The following is a 5,570-nucleotide window of genomic DNA, read 5'->3' on the forward strand; positions in this document are numbered from 1 at the left end:
CCTGATGCCCCTCACTCATGACCCACTGTTCCCCTTTCCCCCACACTGTATGAGAATGGGGATGAGTGTATGGGGAAAGGGGTGTGTGGGCAGAGGTGATGCATTGGCAGGGGATGGGGGGCCACAAGTGATGTGTGGGGGGGTGTCGGTGGGCACAGAAGACAAGTGGAGGGGTGAGGGGTGGCACATGCCCCCCCCTCAAACACACTACCTGTGCACACCCCCTCACACCTACCCCCCTCCATAGACTTACCTGGAGGGAACTACAGGAGCTGCTCTCCACCACACTGCCTGGCTGCCATGTGCAAGTATGCACATGCATATGGACATAGCTCCCCCTGCATCTGCTCCCCCCAGCCCCAAGTTGCCCCTTGCAGGCTGGAACTCTGCCAGCCTACAAGGGGAAACCCGTGGTTTCCTGCATTTTTCCCCTCTAAAAGAGAAAATCTGCATTTTCCCGCAACAATCCTGAAGAACAGTATCTCTGAAAACAAATACATAATAAAGTTGATCCCTAGAAAACTTTGGCGTGGTAACAGGAGCATGGCTGAAATACTGCCTTGGAGGTTTGACAACTTCAAGAAAGTTTTCTGTATTTGGAGGGCATTAGAAATGAGCTGCACTTTTGTGGAAAGCCTGTGCGTCAAATTCTGTAAAATATTCTTTCCTCAAAACTAAAAGGTATCACTGATCTGAATACATGCCAGCTCAATTAACTTGTTGGTTCATTAAGAGGAAAGCTTAAGGGCTAAGGGATTTGGGGTGGGAAGGAGGTAGGGGATGAAACGGAATGATACCAATGACTTATGAAAAGGGACAAAGGATACAATTTCTTCATATTTTGCATGGCTCCAAGTTTAGATGCAAATCTTCAAGAATATATTCTGTTGGAAGCGAAGCCATGGATAAGAAAAGCTCTCTTCTGAAATAGCAATGAAGGCATATTCTATAGTTTCTGCACAAAATATATGGGGCTATGGAAGGGTTGAAACCCAAGTTTTAGTTTAGTTTTAGAAAACAAACAAACAAACAACCCTCCAGATCCTTCAGTCCAAAAAAAAATCACTATTCCAAGAGATAGCCTTAACATTGTCCAACAAGTTTAAAAAGTCCTAGTCTATAACTTTTGTCACATTAAAGGCCAGTTGCATTCTGAAGAGTATTTTTTATGTTTTACTTGGATAAAAGAAAGCTTCCATCCAGGGGAGAACTGCTCAGTAAATATAAATGAATAGGTAGGTATAATCAGCTGAGCTGATGCTAGCTCATGATTCCTGTAAGGTACCCCCTTCAGTGATTTTGTTGAGTATATCTTTAAAGTGCTACTCTGATCTCTAGAGAGAAGGTTTTTGAACCTGAGGAAACAATTGTATAACTTGACTATTAGGTTTTCTCTTAAATTCATTTGATGCAGGCTTTGTATACGGCAATTATGTGCTGGAAATCCAGCACAAGTTATTATTCAGAAAATGAGTGAACATCCAAGAATTTGTTCTCATTTTCATCTTTCAGGAAAAAAATCCTTTGACAGCTCTTTTTACTTTGTAGGGAAGGTTGTAGTTGAACTGTTTTAGCTACTCGCCTAATGAAAGATGATGTGTCATGTGGCAGTCAATCCTCTGAGTCAAATTCTTAGTTTATATTTTTACAGGAAAGAGACTACAGAATTCTCCATTCTTTGAAAAGAAGGAAAGGAACAGAAGCATTTTAGCCTCTTCTGCTTCCATGAACCCCAGGTGAAGGTGGGGTAGGATCCTTTCTTAGAAGCAAGTTGCTTGTTCCATTAAGGTCAGAAAAAGGGAGTAGAGTCAAGGAATAGCTTGATTGTTAGAAACAGTTTTCTTTGCTGTAAATGCACAGAAGACATTTCACAGCTCAGCTACTAAGGGTCTGGTTGAAATACTATTTCTTCCCTTAATTCCATCTGCCCTTCTAATATCTCAGCTGAGGGATGGGCTCTGGGCTAAGTGTCTTCTCCTGAAGACATTTTGAAGGAGCAGACAACAGGCTCAGTGGAGACTAAGGAGGCTCCTCCAAAAGGCTGTTTGTGTGTACACCATGCAAAAAAGTCTGTAATTGAGGCTTGTAATGCGCTACTTATATACAATGCATTTATAGCTCCTTTTTGGAAGTCTTCCACTCTTTTGTTTTTTATTCTTGAGCCAGCAGGTGGGAAAGTGCACTAAAAGGAAATAATATATAAAGTGTGCCAGTGTAGCACTTAAAAAATAAAATGAAAGCAGAAACTACAACTAGAGAAGCCACGAGGACCACTAGAACGCAACAAACAGTAAGAGAGTAAAACAGAGAAAAGAACCAACTTGTCCAGTGACACAGGCAGTTAAAAAAAGCCTTCATTACGAATGGCTGCTTCCAGTTCGACAGACTAGGAGAACATTTTGTGCATAATCATAGTCAGGTCACAAAAATTCAAACTTAGAAGCAAGTTTTTAATCAGCAGTGGACTTCATCATGTTTCCACAAAACCTGCTTGTGTACTACATTGCTACAGAAATCTAATGAAAATAGCTGTTAAGAATCCTCAAGTTAACTTTTACTGAAAACTTACAAAACAATTTAGAACATGGGTCTATTAAATATTCATGTTTAAAAATGTTGTCAAGCATTTCCTTCTGATAAGAAGAGTACTGAAGTTGGCTGGTTGACATAGAATATATTTTTTCCTTTTAAACAATGGTCTTTAAGGTTGGAAATCCTGTAGGGGTCTTCCACTCCTCCATCTCCCCCCCCACAACATTCTAGCTGCTACCCAACCAGGGTCTCTAGGCTCCCTTCTCCTTTTTCTAGCTTCAGCTTCCTGCCTCACCCCTAGGCACAGGGGCAGGGTAGTTCAGCCCCCAGGACCCAAGGAGCCAGCAGCTCAGGCATGGCCCTGCACAGTGCAGCATGGCACTAGACAGCATGGAAGGCAGCCCATGCAGTGTAGGCCTGGCACAGGTGCAGCCCCCCGCCACTCAAAGTTGAACAGCTGTGATAACCGATTAATATTTATTTCATTTACAGAATTTTATTTCTATTTTGGTATTTTTAGTTTGCTATATAGCAGAGCATGGGAAACCTAATCTGTTCATAAGATTAAAATGTTATACCTGAAATTTAGCGCTCTCAAAAAGTTTTCCCCTTAGACTGAAAAGCAAACACTGAAGACTACCAACAGGACAAATTACAGATACAGCTTATGATTATCAATATGTATGATTCAAAGAAACACCTCTTACCAAAATATACTAGAAAATGTGTATTTTTCTAGGTATTTTCATATCCTACAAGAACAAATAAAATATGTACAAATAGCCCATTATTATAACAGCAAACTCAAACTGTCTCATTACCTTCCTGGTTGAAGTCTACTTCTGCATATAATTTGTGTGCATCTAGTAAGACGACCTCTTAATATCATTCTCGGCCTCTTGAAGCTGTGTGTGTGTCAGTTCAGTCAGTTGCACATCTTCTGTCAGTGACAAAATACAGATGAAACAAATGAACAGAGAGAAAAAACAGAATTTAACTTTCTTATGAATAAAACAACATAAGCACAAACATTAGCACTGGTCCTCTAAAAACTTATTAACCCTAAGGATCAATTTGAACAGGCTCCTCTAGAAACTATGAATCAGACCAAAAACTTTGAAACTTAAATGTGCCAAGTATGACTAAAACAAGGTATTAGACAATTATTAAAATTTCTTCTGCTAGATCTGGCGGCTAATCAACAGGACATTGCATTATAATTCAGCAAGTAATTTATGGACCTCCAACCACAGACCACAGTAAACCAACCACATAATAGGGGCAATGTCCTTGACCGCAGGACAACATGGGTGCAGAAAAGTAGCTGCTGCACTTGGGAGTTCAAAGCTGTTCATCAGAACCCTCAAAGCAGGATTCAATAGTCTAGGAAAAGATTGTCATCCTGCCCTTCTAGCTAGGATACAAAAAAAAAAAATCTTTATGAACGCTGTAAGACTAATTGGGGGGAAAAGATAAACATTTGTATGAAAGGAAAGCAATCTGCTGAAAAAATAATATGAAGAGAACAGTCTATAATATTGTTTCTGAAACTCATCACTACCTGCCTTATACTGGAAAACATGAAGTTTTCTGCACTTGCCATAGCATAATACAAATCACACAAAACTACGAATCTTACCACTGACTCACCATACACACACTAACTTCATCTAGGAATCCCTAGCTAGGATGGTTAAGCTGCTTCACTGGTTAACCCAGAGGCCAAGACCCGTCTGCATCATACAAGCACACAAAACTCTTCTGTCAAATACCTTCTCTCCTTCCGACATCACTGACTAGGAATTTAAGAGTTCTGTTAACTCTTGTATGTAAAAACTTCTACTATTTCCCATCAAACTGTCCAAAAAAGTACACAATGTCCAGAGATTTAAATTTCTGCTTTTAAGATTAAAAAAAAAAAAGCCAAACAGATCATCCATTCTTCAAATCTAAACATTGTCGAGAATAAGCAGAACATGAGTATGCACTGGAGTTTCAGATAATTTAGAAAAACAGATTAAACATTTGTATTTTATCCAAAAATGGAGTTTTAAAGTATGCAGGTTTCTCTGACGTCAAGAAAAATTGTGTGGGGGCATTTTGTTTTGTTTTGTTTTGCTTCTTAATGCAGGCCTTTTTCTGGAATAGTTCATTTCCAAAGAGCAACAGAATCACTGTTATGGCAAAAGAAAGTGAAACGGGCTTGTTTATTTTCATTTTCCAGTCTCAGTTAACTGCAAAACAGACCTAATGCTCATGAAATGCAAGCATCAAATACACAAATGCTTTCTCTACTGCTCAACAAATTCACACTTGCTTCAAACTGCTTCTCACAGCTCCATACAGTCACATTTCAGCAAACAGTTCCCCATTGCCCGTCACTTTCATACATGCAAATGAATTCTGCTAGTCCACATGATTTCTGATTTACAAGCCAGTCTGAATCCCTCAGGTTTGAGTCACAAGTCAGATGTACAAAAAAAGCCATATTAGAACCTTTCATTCCTAACTAAAAACCTGCCTTTGCCAAAGGCAAAGTGAGAAACAGGTCACGGGATACCTTAAGTCCAGCCCTTCCACTGCCATTACAAAATAAAAAATGTGGAAGACGGGTGGAAATAAATTAAGAGAACATGAGGCTCTGATCGGTGGCAGAATTCAATCCTGCAACTCCCTGATTACATAAATACCCTTCTCCTTTTTCACCTTCCCCTTGGTGAATAACCCAGCATTTTGAGGAAATAGAAAGCGCTAATCAACCCCGAGGGGTGGTTAAAAGCCACAGCCGGTTGTCTGGCCACATGGTAATGAAGGCAGGAGAGCCTGGATAAACACCGCGGCCCCCAACTTTGATTTCTCAGCCCGGGAAAGCCGCATTCCTCCACAGTCCGAGCCCGCGGCTTGGAGGGGGGCGGAGAGAGGAAGGAGGGGCCTGGCCCCTCGCCCTGCACTGAAGGTGGGGGGCCCCGGGCGCACACCGGTCTCGGGGCTGGTTGCCTGGCCCGTCGTCCCCACCGCCACACCCTGCACAAATCACT

The 5,570-nt window shown here is 41.1% G+C and overlaps 1 protein-coding gene across 1 annotated transcript in view; it reads right to left on the reverse strand.

Annotated features, from left to right (window-relative positions):
* The window catches only part of RNF19A (ring finger protein 19A, RBR E3 ubiquitin protein ligase), a 184,782-nt gene that overhangs the window by 119,792 nt on the left and 59,420 nt on the right, over positions 1-5,570 (reverse strand). The window contains 1 exon segment of the mRNA XM_025210728.1: positions 3,354-3,472. The gene's annotated coding sequence lies outside the window, so the exon portion shown is untranslated.

Source organism: Alligator sinensis, unplaced genomic scaffold (genome assembly GCF_000455745.1).
Source record: "Alligator sinensis unplaced genomic scaffold, ASM45574v1 scaffold974_2, whole genome shotgun sequence".
Taxonomy (NCBI): Eukaryota; Metazoa; Chordata; order Crocodylia; family Alligatoridae; genus Alligator; species Alligator sinensis.